The sequence below is a fragment of the Mus pahari genome, chromosome 4 (assembly GCF_900095145.1).
Source record: "Mus pahari chromosome 4, PAHARI_EIJ_v1.1, whole genome shotgun sequence".
Classification (NCBI taxonomy): domain Eukaryota; kingdom Metazoa; phylum Chordata; class Mammalia; order Rodentia; family Muridae; genus Mus; species Mus pahari.
The window spans coordinates 76,817,374-76,840,129 of record NC_034593.1 but is presented as its reverse complement, the minus strand read 5'-3'; the positions used below and the strand labels follow the sequence as shown (position 1 = coordinate 76,840,129).

Genomic DNA, 22,756 nt, shown 5'->3' with positions numbered 1-22,756 from the left:
GAGAGAAGAAGAAGAAGAAGAAGAAGAAGAAGAAGAAGAAGAAGAAGAAGAAGAAGAAGAAGAAGAAGAAAAGAAGAAGAAGAAGAAGAAGGAGGAGGAGGAGGAGGAGGAGGAGGAGGAGGAGAGAGGAGAGAGGAGAGAGAGAGAGAACACAGAGAGAGAACACAGAGAGAGAGAACACAGAGAGAGAGAACACAGAAAGAGAGAACAATGAATGACCAGTCTTCCCAACTGTCCACCTTCATAGTACATAAGATACATAAACGGTGGCAATAGCTAGAGGAGCCATGTCAGAAGCTAAGCACTCATCCCATGATGAAAATTATAGTGCAGTAAATCCATGAACCCTGAAAACTACAGAATCACTGCAGCAGTCAACAGGACAAGTACACGCCTACTCTTCAGAAATCTCTTGTGATTTTTTGGTCTCCCCACTATACTGACTTAACTAATGTATGTGGTTAAAGTTTCTTAGAAGCTATCTATATACCTGAGAAAATCCACCTGTGACTCTGTTTTATTATAGTTATTTGTTTAATGTATGTGAACATGTGGGTGTGTACACATGTGTGTGGACTCTACTAAAATTAACTGTTAATGAAAATTAAAACACTTTAAAATTTTGCATTTGTCTTACGTCAGAAATTCCTTCTAGACTGCTATTTGTTTTCAACCTTGAAAGGATGGTAGTAGCTCTTGGGTGGTAGGCATTCTATGTTCTCCTTACATAAATATATCATTTTATGTATTATATATGATAATAGTTCTACAGGAAAAGTCCCAAAGACTGTTAATGATGGCTATATTGAAAGACTAAGTTTAAAAAGGTTTTCACTTTCTAAATCATATATTCATTGCATATTTCTTTTTTTTAAAAAGTACATATTTTCTTGGAGTCCAGTTTGGGGGAGAAAGCGCTTTTAATTTTAAGAAGTTTTGCAAGCTTCATGGTCAACACCACAACAGCAACCTTTATGCTTCACCTTCAAAATGTTTGCAGGTAAGGATCCAAGGAAAACAGAAAGCTTTTGAATTGAAGAAAATGGATTTAGTTTTTAAAAGATTCTACTTGCAGATCTCTGTGAGTTCAAGGTCAACATAGTGTAGATAACAAGTTCCAAGTTACCCAAGGTTACGTAGTTAGACCTTGTCTTTTAAAAACTTGAAGGGAGTGGGGGTTGTTGGGAAGGAGGGATAGCTCATCAGTTAAGAACACTGTCTGGTCTTCCCAAGGACCAGGGCTCCGTTCTTAGCACTCACATGATGGCTTGCTGCCATATGGAACTACAGTTCCAGGAGATCCAAGCCCATCTTCTGGCCTCAAACGCATCAGACACACATGGTATACAGACATATAAAAAGTCAATTAATTACAAGAACAGTCCCTGATTTCACAGACTTATGCTTGAGTTTAATGACAGAGTGGTAACTTCTGATGCAATAATCACACTGGCCAGGTCCATCTGACGACAGAATGAAATCCTGAAGCATACAGATCCAGCATCTCATTCCTGAGGATGAGGGTCCAATTTCAAACACACACAAGGTGGCTCACAACCATCTATAACTCCAGTTCCAGGGGATCTGACTTCTGTCCTCTGCAGGCACTGCATGCATGTGGTACACAGACATACATGCAGGCAAAACAACCATACACATAAGATAAAAATAAATAATTTAAGAAATAAGTATCCCAAAAGTGTTCGTTATCCTTAGCAATAAGAGAAATGCAAATTTTTGATATTTCATCTTACTCCAGTCAGAATGGCTAAGATTAACAAGAAACGCTAGAAGGAATATGGGGGAAAGAGAAGCCTTATTCAGTGCTGGTGTGACTGAAATCTGGTGGAGCCACTATGGAAATCAGTGTGGAGAATTCTCAAAAAGCTAAAAATAACTCTAACACAAACACACACATATACACAGCACGGGAAGGGGACAGAGGAGAGGGAGAGGGAAAGGGAGAGAGAGAGAGTTCGTTTAAATGAAGCTATCCCATTTAGGCTGACAATACTCTACCCAAGAGCCATAGACTAACAAAAACCCCAATATTAGGCATAAGAAACCATCTTTTGAGCTCTTGGTCAGGAGAGTCCTAGAGACCTCCATAACAATATAGATTATTGATGCTCCCCTTGGTTGCTTCACACAGGTTAAAGTTTAGCTGCTATGCTACTTCTGACACGAGACCAGGAGGACCCGAGACAGATCTGACTTGAAGGCCTCCTCCCTAAATACTATCTTTCACAGTCCTAGAAAGTGCTATGCAAGGTTCCAAGAGAAGGAGCACCTAAGTCCTACCCAGCTGCAACACCCATCAACTACAAGTATTGGTGTGGTACAATAACCCTAACAGTGCAACAGCGGTACTCATATCTGATGGTAACCAGTGTCTCTCTAATTAGACTTAAAACCCACTCAACAGGAAAAACAAATCATGCCTGGTATTGGAAACCTAGCCAACTTCCTAAGCCAAACATCTTCTCAAACGAGAGGAGAACCTACTACCAGCACTTTACTAAGCCAGCACAATTCCAAACCGTGTTATACACCTCTGTCCTTATATCCACAGATAAGCAGAACTCTCACCACTCATCAAAGAAACCTCTCTTTGCAACAGAGACCATTACAGAAAAAACATAACTGATACATACATAGCATAACTACTGTACCCAAGGCTCAAAGAACATGAGGGGCGGGCAGATTTTAAGGGCCAGAGGATTAGGAAATGCAGTGAGAATGTATGTCCTAGAAATGACAGGGAAACATCACCCATGATACCTCAGCAATATGGCTGCATAAACAAGACCTGAAAAGGCACAATGTCACTGGACATGCTAACCTAGAAGAAATCTCATGGGTCTCCATACCTATACAACTGAAGATCTAAGGAATGCTAAAAGTGGGAGAAATAGGAGTGGGCCCCCCTAAACAATTATCCAATACCAAAATCAAAACTAATACCAATACCTGAAATCATGTACATATAAGCAATACTAAACAGACTGAGGATTGAACATATTTAGGCATACATATATGTATATGCGTGCATATGTGTGTATGTATGTATGTGTGTTCATTTCTTAGGCTTTGATTTCCTTTTTTGTTTTTTTTTTTAAGATTTATTTATTTTTATATCTAAGTACACTGTAGCTGTCTTCAGATGCACCAGAAGAGGGCGTCAGATCTCAGGGCATCAGATCTCATTATGGATGGCTGTGAGCCACCATGTGGTTGCTGGGATTTGAACGCAGGACCTTCAGAAGAGTAGTCAGTGCTCTTAACCACTGAGCCATCTCTCCAGCCCTCCTTTTTTTTGTTCCTTAGTATGATAGTTTTGTTTTATTCTTGTTGATCTTTTATATTGCATATTTGTTTCCTTAAGAGATGGGGGAGGGGGAGAAACGGCTCAGTGGTTAAGTGCATACAATGTTCTTACAGAGTCTGATTCCCAGCACTCGAATTGAACAACTCACAGCTGCCTGAAACTCCAGCTAACACCTCTCTGACCTCCTTGGACATATACAGAGACGCATATACATAAAAATAATAAATAATAAAACTCCATAAAAGAGAGAAAAAAGAAGGCATGAGAAAGAAAAACCCAAGTAAATGAAGAAAATATCTAATAAAAAAAAAAATGGGTGTAAGGGTGGGGGGGGCTTGAAAGAAAGTAGAACATCAACAACTTTAAACACAAAATCTGACAATTTAGAGGGCATGCACCAATTTATACAACAATACAAGCTACTGCAGCATTCTCAACATAAAATAGGAAATTTTAATAACCCTGTAACTATTATGGAAATATCTGTAATTTTAAACAAAAAAAAAACTATGTCCACATAATTTCACTGGATATTTATATTAAATGTTTCAAAATTTTGTGCTTCTCAACTCAAAACAAAAATAGAAAAAAGATTTTAAAAACACTAGAGTTGAATCTACCAGAAACACACACATACAGATTACCTTTCATGAATAAAACCTTAACAAAGTTAAGATGTGGCCTTCCTTTGAAAGAACAGCCAGCGTTCTTAACCACTGAACCACTAAACAAAGAGCACGCACCTAGGACCTAGAACCCCCACCCCCACCCCCAGCACATATGCAGCAGACGTGCAGCTTGGTCTTCATGGGGACTTACCCTGACTCTGTTGCCTGCCTGTGGACCCTGTGCGCCTAATTAGGCTGCCTTGTCTGGCCTCAGTGGGAGAGAATGGACCTAGTCCTGCAGAGACTTGATGGGCCAGGGTGAACTGGTGTCCAGGGGTGCCTCCTGCTTCTCAGAGGTGAAAGTGGGGGAGACTGTACAGGGCGAGAGGACTATGAAGGGGGGCTGTGAAGAGGTGGGGACTGCAATTTTGATGTAAAGTGAATAAATAAATAACAGAAGAAAAATAATAAATAAAACACATTAACATCTGAAAGACTAAAAAGAAAAGAAAGTGATATTCCAGAAAGGTCAGGTTACAAGACACATACAAATACAATTCTATCAACGATGGCAATATGGAGGCATTGCAGGTGTAGCTGCTATGTCACATGTGCGTCAGTTAGTGGCAGAAAGAAGAGAGGTTATGTCTACTCTCAGTGTTCTGATCTGTGAGTCTGAATACCTAGTAGCCTAACACTCTCTGAAAAAGGCAAGCCTAAGGGGACCACCAATCCAGCACCAGGGGGCTCAGACTTAGACTAAGATGATCACCAGTCCAGCACCTGGCAAGACCTGGGGTACAGGGGTGTCAGACCATGCCTGAGAGCAGGGTATAACACTTCTGAGACCACTCCTGGGACAACCCCAGAAACTCAAAATACCCCAGCAGCCACAAAGAGGAGCAAGTAAGTGGAAAAGAAATGTAAGAGAAAGAGAAACAGAAGGATGTGGGTACAATGAAGAGAGGCAGAACTGGAGACGCAAGAGTAGTGAGGATCAACCTGATGTGAGTAGCTGGTGATATCTCCTGGGACAATGGTGGGGTCCTGGCCTATGCTTCTACCACCATCTGGCCCTGCAGCAGCAGGGGTCTATTACCACCAAGGGCCAGGTGGATGCCCCTGGTCCGTGCTGGACCCCAGGGACATCCTGATGTCTGAGGGCTGTGCAGAACTTGCCCCACCTCTCACCTGAGCATGGGGGAGAGCTGGCCCTGGACACTTGACAGCAGCAGAGCTGTCCTAACTGTCCTTACTGCCCTGGTGTAAGCTATATCTGCAATACTCTGGAGAGAGGGCTGAACATTGCAGGAATTCCTAGTAACCTAGCCGGAGGGTATGCGTGTGGGAGAGCTGGCCCTGCCACTCGTCTCCCATGCTGCGGCATGGAACAGAGACAGACACGTACCCTTCTCACCTCCTCCCCTGCTTCCCCCTTACCACCTGTCACAGGTATGAGACCTGGCTCTGGGGTCATGACAGCAAGAAATCTAGTCTTGCCCCTCACCAGTTGCAGCTCTTGTAAAAGTAGGTCCTGTACCTCACCTGGAGAGCAGGATAGAGCTGGTTCTGGTAGCAGCGGTTGCCTGTGATGGAGCCCCAAAGGAATGAAAATGATATAGCCCATGGACTAACAAACTCACATTCCTCTCAGGCCCAGATCCAGGGCTCTGGATTGACCCAACCCAACATCTACCTCATTTGGATACCTACATATGCAAAACCACATGATCTCCATGACAAAGGGCAACAACAGGATATCCCAGAGGAGTCCTGGTGAGGTTCCATTATTAATAGAGTAGCAGAATCCAGAGGCGTTGCACCAGACCAATGAGGAATTGTGGTGAATATTTGCAAGCAAAGAAGTGTGGACCAAAGTGTATATCAAGGGGCACATTGTGACCCACGACAGCTTCCATATGAGATGTTTTTTCCTCTGTTCAGGAGGAGGTTGCAAGGGTAGAGAGCGAGTACATGGCAAGGAAGACATTGAGTGGGGTTAGGGTGCACAAGAGGAAATTCACAAAGAATCAATGAAAATTTAAAAAACAATAACAACACTGGCAATGAAATCAAAATGGCAACATTTACAACTAGTAGACATATAAAAACAATTTAGCCATAAAAACCACCAAAACATGTAGAACTTGAGTGTTCTATCTCAATAAATGAAGAACAGGTATATATTTATACAAGTCAACACTTCCCAAAAGTGATATAGGTTCATTTAATAGTTTCTATCATAAATCCCCAAAAGAGCCGGGTGTGGTGGCGCACGCCTTTAATCCCAGCACTTGGGAGGCAGAGGCAGGCGGATTTCTGAGTTTGAGGCCAGCCTGGTCTACAGAGTGGGTTCCAGGACAGCCAGGGCTATACAGAGAAACCCTGTCTTGAAAAAAAAACAATAAAATAAAATAAATCCCCAAAAGATTTTTGCAGAAGGACAAAAATAATTATTGTAAGATTTATATAGAAGGAAATGAATGAGAACAGAAAAACAATCTTAAAAGAGAAAAAATGGGAGGAATCTTGCCTACCCAACTCCAGGTTTCTACACAGTTCTAGTGATCAGTACCATGTGGAGCTATCAGGAGGACAGACGTATAAATCCATGGAATAGAACAAAACTTAGAAATACACAATCCCAACTGAGGTTTGACAAAGATGTAAAAAGCACCTTAGTGGAGACAATGTTCTCATCACATAGGCTGCAGCATCTAGACATCAATAAACAAACAAAATGCTTACCAGCATCACACCAACCCAAAACAGCTTAATACGGGCCATAGGCTGAAATGTATAATGTTAAACTTTTAGAAAAACAACAAAAGAAAATTCTCAGTGCTAATTTAGGAGTTCATAGACTTCATACCCAGAAGCAAATTAAATGGGAAAAACTTATGAATTAGGCTTTATCAAAGATTACAAACTATTGCTTACAAAAAATCTACATACAGACTATATTTGTAAACCAAATATTTGAGAGGATATCTAAAATATACAAAAAAAAATATACAAAGAACTCTCAAATACAATAGCAGGCAAAAAAAACTAATTAGATAATAAACCAAAGAACAGAATGTACTTCACAGAAGACACAAAGAAAACAAATAGTCATATGAAAAAAGTTCAACATTACATATATTAAGGAAACTCAAACCACAAATAGGTATCAGAACACATCAATCAGAACGATTAAAATAAAAACAGTAACATCAATTTCTAGTAAAGCTATGGAGAAACTGAATTACTCATATATTGCTGGTGGGGGTGTGAAATGGCACAGCCACTACAGAAACAGTTCAGTAATTTCTTTCAAAAATTAAACATGCCACTACTATTTGAGCTACCAAATGCACACCTTGCTTTTTTCCCAGAAAATGAACTCGTACCAAATGAAAAATATATACCATGAATATTTATAGCTACTTACTCATTGATAGCCTGGAAATAAAAAGTAGCCTGGAAAACAGACCTTCACCATACCTACTATGTAACAATAAGCAGGAACAGACACCTGACACACACAACAGTCTGGATGAATCTTCAAGATATTGTACTAGATTAAAAAACCGGGTATTCATACTATTCCATTTATATAATATACTTCATCTGGCAAAATAATGAAGGAAAAAAAAAAAGATTGGTGGTTTTCAGCTGTTCCAATGCAGTACAGCTTCAGGAGAAAGAGGCCCGGCCAGGGGGACATCAGGAGGCACCCATGCGTGCTGGAAAGTTTATCTTGATTATAGCACTCTAGTGTTTTTGTAAGATTTTCACATTAGAGGAAAGTAGATGAAGAAGATAGAATTTCTCTTCTTACTTTTTTCAACTGCATGTGAGTCTGAAAATATCTTAAAAACAAAAGATTCAATTTTAAAAATAAGTAGATCTAGGTATGGTGCCTATAATCCTAGCCGTGGTGAGCATGGAACAAGAAGACCACAAGTTCAAGGCAGCCTGGGCTAAAACCCAAGGGCCAGCCTCAGAAAGAAACAAGTAAATAAACAAGCTATGTTCTGATGGTGCACACTATAGCCTCAGCAACTGAAATGACTGTCTCAAAAAGAACATTAAGACAACACAACTGTGTGAACTGAGGACTTGTTATAGGATTAGCTATTCCACTGGTTAGTTCCGAAAACCAATATGAATTGCAACTTGATAGAAAAAAGAAGCCAAATTAAAGAGAAGGAAAGCTCATGTGAACACAAATTCTTTAGCCACTTACTGACTCCATTTCTTTAATTCTCCCTCAATCTCTACCCCCAAAATAATAAGTGTGTATATTTAATCACCTACCCTATACATTTAAAAGAGTTGACATTGTAATATAACCCCCCAAAAATTAAGCAATAGTATTGTCGGAGAGTTTTACTGTATATTCTATTGACCAAGCTCCAATGCTTACATTAGAGAAAAATATGTAAATTTAAACCTTCAAACAGGAAATGAAATTTTCTAAATCCATTACATAACTTCAGATTCAGGAATGAACTGAAGGATAATAAATCATTTAAACCTTCATACACAGAACCTTTTTAAATTTGCATTTATCTACAGTAAATACAGCCATGTTCTTTAATAGATTACTAGTTCAATCTAGCAAACTAGTGATTTATAACACTGTCATATTTTAAAAATCAGAAATCTGTCACTGGTGACAAGTAGTCAGAAGTCCACTGAACTTCCATTACATGGACTGAAACACCACAGGATATGAGAGATAGCGAACGGTCATACATCCCATATTCAAATCAATCACCTCAATACTGTGTCTATGTGTTTATAGCTGTAAAATTACATACTATTGAATATTCCTATTGTTCAAGCATCCTACAACTATTATCATTCAATCTTCCAGTCACTCAAGGCTTCCAAGCTACTTTAAAATGTATTGTTGATTTTATAGTTACTAATCTGAAGCCTTATTTTAAAGAACAGTAAGATTTGGAAAATATAAAAGAATAATCTATTTTCTCCACAAAGTATATACTGTTATATCTTAGACTTCAGACCCAAAAGCACATTCCCTGGGGAAAACTAATGAATCGGACTTTATAAAAATTAATATATATTAATATTTGCATAAATATATATGTATATATAATATGTATAATACATTAATATGTGTATAATGAATAAAATGGTAAACTACAGACTATATTTGAAAACCAAATATCTCACAATAGAATATCTAAAAAACTATCAATTTCAAGACCCTGTCTCAAAAAAGAAAAAGAAAAAAGAAAAACATTGACAAAATTGAATGTGATTGATCAAGAAAAATGAAAAAAATTCAAATCATTAAAATCAGAAATGAAAGAGAGCACACTACTACCAGCCTTACAGAAAAAAAAGAGGGAGAAAGAGAGACTACAAAAGAATACTCTGAACAGATATGTGTCTACAGTAACGACTTAGATAAAAAGAACAAATTCCTGGAAAGCCGCTTATTTCTGAAACTAGTTCTAGAAGAAAGAGAAAAGATAAATAGACTAGAAACAAATAAAGAGATAGTAATCGAAAGCAAAGCTGGAGCTCTGATAGTTTCTGTTAAAAAATGAACTAGTGTAATTCTTCACAAACTCCTCAAAAACACTGAAGAGAAAACTTTCCAACTCAGTCAATGAGGCCAGTATTACCCTTGTGCTAGACCTAACAAAGTACAGGAGAGATCACTAACACACGAGAACAAAAATATTAGCAACATATACAAGTAATTCTACACAGTAAGCAAATCATATTTATTCTAGAAATACAAGTTTAGTTTAACATATAAAAATTAACAAATATGGGGCTGTACAGATGCCTCTGTCAGTAAAATACCTAGGACCTAGGTTCAAGGCCCACAAATTTAAAAAGCCAAATAAAGTGGCATAGTTTTAATGCCAACCCTGGGGAGGCAGAGACATCTGGATCCCTGGGGCTTGCGGGCCAATCAGCCTCAGCCATGTGAAGAGTTCCAGGCCAGTGAGAAAACATGTGTCAAAAAAAAAAAAAAAAAAAAAAAAAAACAATAAAAAAAAGGAGAGAGAAAGACAGTGGATGAAAAGAATATATATACAAGGTTGAGCTCTGGCCTCCACACACAAAAAGCATGCACAGGCACCTGCATACACAAACACACATTCTTATGCACATACATACATGCATACACACAACAAAAAACAATAAATTACATACTGCATGATTAACATGACAAGGAAAATCATATGATCATCTCCATAAACACGAAAAATGCATTTTTCAAGATCTAACAGCCTTTCATGATGAAAACACTTCAAGTAGATACAGACAAGAATGTGCTCAAGTTGTCCTGTAAGGATCAGGACAACTAACCTCTTGCTTAACAGAAGTATTACTAGGAACTCAGAAGATAATTAATCTTTGGATCTATACACATATACATGTACACACACACACTTCAATACATAAAACTGTTATTGGTATTATTTAAAAATATTATGTGTGTAGTGAAAACTACAAGAGCAATAGCCAACAAAGTAATAACGATTGTGCATAGTACCCACACTGAAACCCTAAAAAAGCACTTCTGACCAAAGAATATCATGAAAAACTGAGCTTAAGTTATCTTGCCATACACAATAGCAGGAATATAATCAAATCAAAAAAGCCCTGACAAAAAAACTCAAGAGCCAGTCTTGGGCTGGAAAGATGGCTCAGTGGTTAAGAGCACTGACTGCTCTTCCAGATGTCCTGAGTTCAATTCCCAGTAACCACATGTAACCACATGGTGGCTCACAACTATCTGTAATGGGATCTGATGTCCTCTTCTGGTGTGTCTGAAGACATGAAGACAGCCACAGTGTTGATTTTATACATAAAATCAATAAATAAATCTTCAAAAAAAGGGGGGCAATCTAGATCTATTTGACCTATTAGACCTATTTGACCTATTAGACCCTACTGACCAAAGACACATCAATCTGTATATCAGTGATGAGCATCCATTTGTTTATGGAATTTTTAAATCACAAGAACAAATTTACTGGTTTCCTCTGAGGCAGTAGTTCTCAACCTTCCAAATGTTGCGACCCTTTAACACAGTTTCTCATATTATGGTGACTCCCAAAGATAAAATTATTTTCATTGCCAGTTCATAACTGTAATTTTGCTACTGTTATGAATCATAATGTAAATACCTGATATGTAAGATATCTGATATGCAACCCTTAAGAACCATTGCTCTAAAAAAAAAAAATTATAAAGCAGAATTATCGGATACTGTGGAAATTAATAAATTAAAGGAAAGAATTATGCATTTATTCTGCCCTCTATAAATGTACACAGGTGACCATACCACTAGGTAAACAAATGACTGTTTTTTCATTGAAAGATTCCAGTTAAATACATACATACCACAGAGAGAGACAGACAGACAGACAGACAGACAGACAGACAAAGACAGACAGACAGACAGACAGACAGACAGACACTATCAACATGTTTTTGTTATTTTTGTTTTTTTAGATCCGGGCAAATAAATGCATTTGGATAGTGAATACCAGGACCGATAACATCACTCACACAGAGAAACCAGGCATAATTGCTTCCAGTGAAAGAACACAGCACCACCTACAGTCTAGTTACAGGAATGGAAGCTGAGTCTGAAGAAGGCTCTAGATTGTGCTGCCAAAATGCAGGATATGTTTAACTACATCCAGACAGAAACACTATGAAATGTCACAAGTTCCAGGTTCTTCAATAAATAAATTCATCTGATACTTTTGAAGTATATTAGGCTAGGTGTGGTACTATATACCTGAAACTCTAGCACTTGGGAGGTGAAGGCAGAGGGTGCAGAAATTTTAGACCAGTTTCAGCCACATAGCAAGTTCAAGGCCAGCTGTGGCAGCTACAGTAAGCACCTGTCTCAAAGAATCAAATTAATTAATTGGTTAATTAATTACAAATAAGCAAAGCTAGACTGTAACCCAAGAATATGTTGTTGGATAAGAGAATAAAAAGAAGAAATTTTTAATAGTTTTAAGTCTACACTTGAGGAGGGAAAAAAAATGCTATTAGCGGGCTTCTGAAAAACCTATAAACATTATATTATATATAAACATTATACTGCTTAAGCTGGCGGTGCTTTCCAGGCTATCTGTCCTTCATTTTATTTGTCTTGTTTTGTGATCTATCTTATTTTACAATGAAATCTTAATGTAACCTGTATTTTGACTGTTTAATTTATAGCTTTAAAGTATCTACCATTCGCCGGGCAGTGGTGGCATACGCCTTTAATCTCAGCACTTGGGAGGCAGAGGCAGGTGGATTTCTGAGTTCGAGGCTAGCCTGGTCTACAGAGTGAGTTCCAGGACAGCCAGAGAAATCCTGTCTCAAAAAAAAAAAAAAAAAAAAAACATTCAATCACAAATAAATACCATGACTATTCCTTGCATTAACTGCCAATAAACTTTCGATGACAACTCAATCTCCACACTTCAGACACCTTAAACAGCAACATTCTCAGAATGCATTCTTGAATCACTATACAATTTCTCTGAAAAAATTCGCTTGAAAATAATTTACATTTTTATACTTAATCCTCACCAATATCTAAAAATGCTCAGGAATAAGAATAAACTAGAAATACTGTTAAGACATCCACAATATCCAAAGCAAACAGGGATAAAACAGAAGGTCTATACCCATCGATAAAGTCATGACAAGAGTTTGGCCACAAAAAAGGCAAAGATTAGAAAAATAAATTGAGAAATTATTAACTTCATAGGGGTTATCAGTTGCAGAAAATGAATTAAAAAACAAAGAACAGTATATGCTTTTTAAATTTTTCTGCCCTTTTCTTTCTATTAGAAGTAGAAAATAGAGCCAGGTGTAGTGATGCACACCTTTGATCCCAGCACTCAGGAGGTAGAGACAGGCGGATTTCTGAGTTCGAGACCAGCCTGGTCTACAAAGTGAGTTCTAGGACAGCCTGGGCTATACTGAGAAACCCTGTCTCAAAAAAAAAAAAACAAAAACAAAAAAAACAAACAAAAATAAGTAGAAAATAAATTAAATATACAATCTTTGGAAAACGTTATCAAGCAAGAATAGCCAGGAAACACGAGAAAAAAAAGAGGAACAATGGGAAAGTTCCTCTATCAGAAGATTAAAGCATAATTCAAAACAGGTTTTTTTAAAGTGTAATACCTGTGCATGAATGTCAGCTAGCTATGGATGAAAATAGAAAATCCACAAATAGACCAAAAATAAAAGAAAATTACCATAATAGAAGCAATTTTAAAACACTTTATCAAGAACTAGGAGTTTATATATATTAACTCATTAAATATTCTACAAAATACATAAAAGTACTATACCATTCTTATTTCAAGGAACTGAGGCATATACAAACAGATGTACAAGATTTCAGAACCAGAAAGTGTTGCTGTTAGAAATAAAACCAAGGCATGCTAACTCCAATGTCTATGTACCCCACCACTATGCAGTATGGCTTTTCTGTGTTTCATTTTAAGTGTCATCTCAAGATACTAAGGAGATTTTTAAAAATCAGTAAGATTGCATTAGAATAGGCAAGAAGTCATAAGTATGGAAAAATTTAGTTGGAAACAGGTTTGAAACCAAAACACATTTCAAACTGATCAAAAATGTATATGACTATGGCTAAGAGTGTCACTCAGCAGTAAAGCACTTGTTTGTCATAGAAGAACTGAGTTCTGAAGTGGAAACTTAAGGGTTCTTTGGGAAGTCAGTTATGTTACATGGTGTTTTGCTGGGGCAAACACATGAAGGAACATTTCATTGAAGCAGACACAGGTGCTAAAGCAAGCACATGAAAGGACACATGATGAAGTATTCTGTGCTAATGACGTGCATGCTATTATTGATCCACCTTACATGTGCTGTTGAGCTCCATTTGTCAGGACTCCATAGACAGAAACACCCAAAAACTTCCGGTGGTGTGCTGAGGCTTCTTGCCACTTCACAGGACTAGTGCTGATTGGTAGAGTGATGTCAGCTGAGACAGATTCACATGTTGAGGCAAGACACTCCCTGAGGAGAGCCCCATGGAGGACATGTGATGTTTGGAGAGTATAAAGAGGACTCTATCTTTTGACAGTGATGGAGGCTAAGCTAGGCTTGCTTTATAGAGCTAGCTGTGCAATGCTTGTTGGACTTTGCTGATGTTTGCTTTGCAGAGAGAGGCACAGCTGAGAACTTCTCCTGATGTTCCTGTTGGCCCTGGTCCCTCCTGCTGACTTGTGCTGAGACTGAGGCCTGGCTGTCTCTGCTAGGTAGTGCCACAACTGCTGATTCGTGTTTGCTATCTATCCTGACTCTACCGAACTGGATTGCTGATATATCCGTAAAATGTTTGCAAGTGGATGGAGCTGCCGCTGCTGACCTGTGAACTGAACTGTCAATTTCCTGACAAAGCAGATGGGAGTTGCTCCAACGAACCATTTCTAAACAGGTCCACTTCCCCTGTATCCTTTCTTTCTCACTACCTCTGGTAGGCTAAAAGGCAGGTTAAAGCTTTTAAGAACCATCATTAAAAATGTGTTTTGAAAAAAAAAATAAAGTTACAGAGTTCACTCTCCAACACGGAAAAAAACTTAAATATTTATCAAAATATTGAAGGAAAACAAAAATCTTTAAACATCTGAGTAGAAGGATAGCATAAGGTTGGATGGCCTAAAATACTCAAAAGCAAGAAAGGGTTCTCGAGAGGCCAAAAGTACACTGTTACTTCAGACTCCAGTGGTCAGACATGCCTCCGCATTAGTACTGCTCCAACACCAATGCTCCCAGACTGGCATAGAGTACAGCACATGTACCCACCATGAAACCCTACTCTGATCCTAAGGCTATCTTTCCATAGGGCTAAGAGAGACGTCAGTGTTTTGCTCTTGGGCCTACTTCTAGCTGCATATCTGAATCCTTGTCCTGCAAAGGAATATTCCATAGCTATAGCTCCCACTCCCCAAAGTCACATGGATCTTGGACAAGTTGTTATGTTTACAAAGATGTATCTCAGGGAACTGCCAAGACAGGCCCTAAGACACGCTCACCTTTAGCCTTTGCTGGCCTTTGTCATCTCAATAACCATGCTGTAGGCATCTGCAAACCTGCTGCCAAGATGTGGGAACTCTGTCCTTTTTTACTTAAGATTTTAAGAATTGATTATGTGCCTGTTTGCCTCTACTCTGACATGCTGCTCATCACACAAAGAAGAAATAATGGATTACACCATTGGTGCACAAAGTTGATCCTGATTATGTGATTGTTTTCCAATTTTAATTGTTGAGGACAAAGAGATGAGAGGAATTATGTTCATAACACTGTGAGGGCAAGTCCCAGATTCCCATGAGTTATTGAGTTACTTCCAATTCACAGTTCAAGCTTACATATAAATTTACATAAACCTTATTTTAGCTTTTAATTTAATAATCTCTTAAAGAGAATTTAGTGTTCTCATTGTCAATACATGATCATACTTCTATTTTTGTCCTGGGGATAATACTACTGATTCATAAATAAAAAGTACATAAAACTGGATAATATCTAAGCTTTCATAAACTTCCCTCTCTGCTCAGTTGATAGAGGCTACTCATGATTACAACATCTTAGGAAAACTAAAATTAAGAGGTGCTGACATCTTACATTATAAATTTTTAAGTCCTAGGAAGCAAGCTAGGAAAGGTTCTGGGTTTTAGAGACTCTGTAGGAAAAGGTTTCTCTTATTCATGTTTTAAACTGTGACAGATTCCAACTAGATTTATTCCTCAAATGTGCTTACTTATCCTGTAATCTATCAACAATTATAAAACCATAAGCAATAAAATATTTCCCCTCTAAGCAATAAAATATTTCCCCTCTGTGACAATTGCTAATAATAAGATCCCTAAAATACGAAACATTTCTAGTCCATAGCATCTCTAAGAAGGAAGAGTCAACTTGCTGTTGATGTCAGAGAAAAGGGACCAATCTCTTTAATCAAGTTTCTAAATCATGAGTACTTTTAAAAACCAGTAATTAAATAAATATGGGCAAAGGGTATAGTAGAACAATTCAATGAAAACATGTTTAAACTTAGTCACAGAAATGTAAATTTAAATTTCTAACTAATCAAGATGTGTGCGCCTTATCTTAGCTGGTCTGCCCAAGAGCCCCTGAGCATGAACCTTAGTTCCCCGCAGGGCCCCATTTCCACTCCAACAAGGTGAAAGAAATGATCATGAACCAGGAAAAACTTGGCAAACTGCAGGCACCAGTGCACATTGGTGGAAAAGGAACTGCTCGTAGAAAGATGATGGTTCACAGAACAGTAACAGCATACGATAAAAAAAACTGCAATTCTCCTTAGAGAAGTTAGGAGTAAACAATATCTCTAGTATTGAAGAGGTGAACATGTTTACAAACCAAGGAACAGTGATCCATTATAACAACTCTAAAGTTCAGGCATCCCTGGCAGCAGACACCTTCACAGGACAGGCCACGCTGAGACAAAGCAGCTGACAGCAATGCTTCCCAGCATCCTAAACCAGGAATGAGGCAAATTGACCTATGGCAACTTCTGAAGAAGGTGACACTTGCAGAAGTTACAGGAGCTGCTATTTTATATCATGACTGCTTTTTAAAATTTTTTGTTTATTATGGATCTGATAAAAATCTAGATCACTAGTATTTTTAAGCCTAAGCACCCCGGACACTGCAGCTCTTTTCCGTTTTCTCTTTTACCTAATTCATTCTTTGCAGCAAGCTGAATGAATTAAACTGAAGAAGCCTGAGAATAAAGTTTGCAAAAGGCTAATAAAGTTCTTTGCCTAGATATAAAAAAATAAAAATAAAAAATAAAAAGAGTTCAGGTGAGAGACACTCTTAGGAGAATAATTTGGTAACACATACCAAACCTGTACATGGCTCTAACCAACTCCTGAGTTCATCACTAGGACTCTATCTTATAAATACAACAACAAAAGTGTGATCTAATATAAAATTATTTTACAGTATTATTGCTAGTTACAAATGAATGAAAAAAAAACTCAATAAACAGGAGTAGATTCAACCATGGCCCATTCATACAATGGAAAATTCTGCAGCATCTATGTTATAAAATAATAGAGCTGTTTATGTTGCTTTACAAAGACCTAGATAAGAAGCTACTAGTGAAGAAAAATGAGATGCAATTACGAGGTAGTGTGCCACCTTCTGTATACCAAAGGCATGAAATATATGAAGTTATATTTGTTTATAAAAGCTTTAGGAAAATACATAATGATATATGGAGACATGCTAATAACGTTGTTTTCAGGTTTTCTTTATCAATGTCAACAGTAAGGAGGTGGGGAAAACAAAATATGGTGTCCTGGAAACACAGAGAAGAGAGGAAGTAAAGAGATACTATGGATATTATTTTGTAAATTATGTTAATGCATATATATATATATATATATATATATATATATATATATATATATATATGGTAGCCCAGAAACTCACAGAAAAGTACCATACCATAGCTCACTAACACTAGAAAAACGATCTTTAGCATATGATCTTCTTCATTCTTTTCCTTGTAAAGTATTATGTGAAGATTTTTATGACCCAAAAAAAGCAACATGCATATCAGGGGTTGTGGTTATAAATAAAAAAGAATTACTAACAAAATAAATGTATTAAATGAAAAGCAAAATGCCTAAGCAGTATTTTTATAGCCCCTTCTCTTAAACATCAATTTTTCCCTGCTTATATTCTGATTCAGATTTCACTTTTTTTAATTTTATTATATATTTTCTTTATTTACATTTCAAATGTTATCCCCTTTCCTGGTCTCCCTCCAAAAACCCTCTCCCCCATCCCCCTGCTCACCAACCCACCCCCTTCCAGGCCCTGATATTCCCCTACACTGGGGCATTGACCCTTCACAAGACCAAGGGCCTCCCCTCCCATTGATGACCGACTAGACCATCCTCTGCTACATATGTAACTGGAGTCATGAGTCCCACCATGTGTACTCTTTGGTTGGTGGTTTAGTCCCTGGGAGCTCTGGTGGTACTGGTTAGTTCATATTGTTGTTCCTCCTATGGGGCTGCAAATCCCTTCAGCTCCTTGGGTCCTTTCTCTAGCTCCTTCATTGGGGACCCTGCTTGCTCTGGCCCAAAGATTTATTTATTACTATACATAAGTACAATGTAGCTGACTTCAAACACACCAGAAGAGGGCATCAGATCTCATTACCAGTNGTTGTGAGCCACCATGTGGTTGCTGGGATTTGAACTCAGGACCTTCAGAAAAGCAGTCAGTGCTCTTACCCACTGAGCTATCTCACCAGCCCACCCCACTCCCCAACTTTTAAAGTTTAGCATACCTTACCTCTACAGAAAGACACTTTCAGAAAGCTCTAAAAAGAAAGAATGAGCACCATCTCTCTGGCTTTAGAAATAGTACACATAAAACTAGCCTATAGTGTTGTTTTAGAAGCCAGGATACTCAGTAAGGCTTGACAGGAAACTTTCTTTAGAAACTTAAAAATGTGTATATATATCCTAAAAGGTTGAAAATGATTTAAACAAAGCCAGAAGAGGTGGCACGCGCTTATAATCTCAACACTTGAGCTATAAACAGGAGGATCGGGGTTTCAAGTCATCTGTGACTCTATGGTGAATTAAAAACAAACCTAGATTACAGGAGACCCTAACTTTAAAAAAGAAAAAAACAATGTTTAAGCAAAAAGAACTGTAATATTTAAGTCAATATACAAATAGCTTCAACAAATACTAGAGGAGCTTTAAAATGACTCAATGACTAAAAATAAACAATTAGAATAGTAAACAGAAACAGTAAACAATAAACAGAAGCAAATTGTCAAACAAAGAAAAAAACAAAAGTGTATATATGTAATAAACCAAACTTTTTAAAAATCTCAGCATCTTTTGAAAAATATAAACCAAGCCCCTTTTGTCACCACTAACAGGCTGCCTGTTGGGGAGAGGGGAGTTGGTTGAGGCCCACTGGTGGAGCACTTACCCAACACGTGTAAGGCCCTGAGCTCAGGGAGCTGGGAAAACAGAAAGGGGAAACATGAGGAAGGAGACACTGTCATGTTTCCTCTGACATCTGAGTAAAAGGATTTCCCACTCAAGAAAAGCAAAGACTTTAAAGGGTTTTTTTTTTCCCTATGTTTTTTAGACCCTCCACCAAAATAATTGCATTTTCTAAAAGCAACAAAGTAGAATGTAGCAAACTGACTGTCTCACACTAAACAATAAAGTTACTTCCCACCTTGAAATTGTATCCAATAGCAACACACTCCCAGAAGCACGTCAGTGTCATATTCTCCCTGGGTGTGGATTACATGGATTCACTTTCTGTAAGTTAATAGTTTAACCAGGTATCTTTCTAGTGTTGGGACTAACAAACCTAAAGATCAGAAACTGCCATTGTAAAAAGATGTCAATAAATCAGTTTCGTTATCAAGTCAGATTTTCTTATTGTAAACTAGTGTTTTAAAAGAAGCAAAATGCATAAAAATCTATCCTGTTCTAGTAACTACAGGATGATGTGTCAAAACAAAAAGCTGGAGGAAGAAATGGCTCAGTAGTTAAGCCACTTGCTGTGCAAACAGATGAATGTTCGGATCTTCAGACCCCATGTACACACTGTGTGGGTGTGACAGGGGATCCCTGATGCAAGCTAACTAGAGACATTAGCCATATTGCTGAGCTCTGGGCTTGATACAGAGACTGCCTCAAAGGATAAGTTGGAGGGCAATCCACTAGGATTCTAGACATCAACCTCAGGCCTCCATACCCAAGCAAATATACGCACATGTGCACATACACACAAATGCAAATGTGCATACACATACAAAGAGGACATAAATATACACATGAAAAGTGGGGAGGGGTGTCTAGGGACAGGCAAAACTGTTGAGGCAGTAAAGGCTCTTGTCATGTCATCTGGTGACCGGAGCCTGATCCCCCAAAACCCATTTAAAGTGAAGGGACATAATCCACATCACAAAGTAGTCCTCTGACCGGGACAAACATGCCATGGCACATACCTGTTAACAGTCACAGATCATGCACTCACGAACACAGAACAGTAATAAAATGCCTAAAGATTTATAAATAAAAACTTTGTTCAAGGGCTGGTGAGATGGCTCAGCAGGTAAGAGCACCCGACTGTTCTTCCAAAGGTCCTGAGTTCAAATCCCAACAACCACATGTTGGCTCACAACCATCTATGACAAGATCTGGCGCCCTCTTCTGGAGTGTCTAAAGACAGCTACAGTGTACTTCCATATAATAAAAAAAAAAATCTAAAAAAAAAAAAAAAAAAAAAAAACTTTGTTCAATTATTCACCAGATGAGTCATTACTTAATTTCCTTTTTAAAATAATAATATATATTGTATGCAGTGGCACTCACATTTAGTTCCAGCACTTGGAGGAAAAAGCAAGACAATCTCTGTGAGTTTGAGACCAACCTGGTCTACATAGTGAGTTCCAAAACAGCCAGAGCTACATATTGAGGCCCTGTCTCAAAAAAAAAAATAAAATTGGACTTAGGGGTGTATAACACAGTGGTAGTGCATTTGCCTGTGTGTGCCAGGCTCTGGATTGCAGCCCAGTACCACCAAAAATAGAAATAAATTCTTTTAAAAAAGAAAACAAAGAAAAAGCTCAAACACCTATCCTGCATATGCTTTCACTGGGAAGCTTTATCACTTTGCAATGCCTAGCCCACGGCTCACTTTACAATGCCTGCTCAGCCCACTGCAGAAAGGAACTAGGAGGCTGAGACCATAGCCTGGATGACACAATCATCATTTAGTTCACTATCAAAGAACAACTCTATGCAAAACTAGACTGAGGACACAAGACAACACAAGTTTGTACAGTGACTATCTGAGGAACTGTATTTTAAAAATACAAATTGTTTCTAAGAGTGATGAATGGGGATTACAGGGGTGGCTCGGTGGTTAACAGCACTTGCTGCTCTCCCCGAGGACTCAGTCCCCAGCACCCACAATGCAACCTAACACTATCTATGACTCCAGCTCCACAGGATCTGATGCCCTCTCCTGTCCTACATGGGCTCCAGCCAGATTTGTAGTACAAATACATACATGCAGCAAAAATACTCATAAAAATTTTTAAAAATCACTTTTTTAAAAGAATGATTAATGCTATTATGATTTAATTATTTTGGTTTGTTTGGAAAAGTCCTTATCATTTATACACACTGACATATTAAAAGATGAAACAGGAATGGAAGGAAAACACATTACTGTTAGACAAGGTTATATATGATAATTAAGATATTTGAATAGAAAGAATTCATAAATGCAAAAGCCATGCTTTCACCATTTTAAAGTGAACATAAAACAAAATGATAAAATATTATCTTGATATTAATGAGGTCACTAAGGAGAACCCTAACTGTAAAGCCCTGCGCACACAGATATGTGACAGCTTCGATCAATCTTTAATGGCACTAAATTAAAAATTAATCAGAATTACCTTTAACCATCAACCATGAAAAAGAAAAAACCATAAAAGAACAAATATAAGAACGAATCACTTGCCGGGCGTGGTGGCGCACGCCTTTAATCCCAGCACTCGGGAGGCAGAGGCAGGTGGATTTCTGAGTTCGAGGCCAGCCTGGTCTACAAAGTGAGTTCCAGGACAGCCAGGGCTATACAGAGAAACCCTGTCTCGAAAAAAAAAAAAGAACGAATCACTTCAGATCATCAACAGACTTAATCAAGCAGCTATGGAATAAAGACTAACTAGGGATAATATTGCTGTTCTGTGGGCAAAATTAACAAGACATCTGTAAAACAAACAGAAGAATAGAGAAGATCAAAGGCATATACTTCAATTTTGTTGTGAAATTAAGACCACTCCAAAAAATAAAGTCTAGAGTGAGGGATGTAACTCAGCTGTACAGTGTTTGTCTAACTCATACAAAACCCAGGTTCAATCCAGAGGCACATAAAAATCAGGCATGATGCCATATACCAATAATACTAGCATTAAGGAAGTGGTGGACAAAGACCAGAATTCAGAAGCCAGCCTGGCCTACATACTACCTTATCAAAATAATAATAATAACACAACTATTTATTATTATTACTATTATATACGCAGAAACATTGTCAGCTTAGAGAATCAGAGATATGCTGACAGAGCAAAATGAGGAGTGGGGCTGGAGAGATGGCTCAGAGGTTAAGAGCATTGACTGCTCTTCTACAGGTCCTGAGTTCAATTCCCAGCAACCACAAAGTAGCTCACAACCATCTGCAATGGGATCTGATGCTCTCTTCTGGTGTGTCTGAAGACAGCAACAGTGTACTCATAGATATAAAATAAATATAATCTTAAAATAAAAAATTAATAATAAATGAGAGGGATGGGTTTGGGGAAAGTTCAATTGGTAAAGTACTCACTCAGTCACCACTGAGACCAAAGTTCAATCTCCAGCACTGAGGAACCCAAGACTGGCAGGTCTTTGGCAGCCTAGCTTATCCAGAGACCCCCCAACCCCAGTGAAAGACACTATTTCAAAAAGCAAGGTTAACAGTTCCTAAGGAATGACCAGAGGTACCTCTGGCTTCCAAATGCATATATAAATACATGCATGAACACATAGACACACATGTACACACATACAGAGGAGAAAGTAGAGGAGGAGGAGGAGGAGGAAAAGAGGCTGCTATGAGCATGTGAGGGAGGAAGGGAGGGGAAAAATAAGGAACAATGTTTAGACTCCCAAAATTTCTGCAGGCAAGAAAAAAGGCTGAGACTCCACAGTTGGAATGA

General features: G+C 38.1%; 1 protein-coding gene and 1 non-coding gene across 4 annotated transcripts in view; one reads left to right on the top strand and one right to left on the bottom strand.

The window, feature by feature from the left end:
- The window catches only part of Lrba (LPS responsive beige-like anchor protein), a 537,266-nt gene that overhangs the window by 485,026 nt on the left and 29,484 nt on the right, over positions 1 to 22,756 (bottom strand). The gene's annotated exons all lie outside the window — the stretch shown is intronic.
- Positions 4,505 to 4,635, top strand: LOC115063934. Its single transcript, XR_003843798.1, has one exon. It is a non-coding gene; the product is annotated as a small nucleolar RNA SNORA17 (small nucleolar RNA).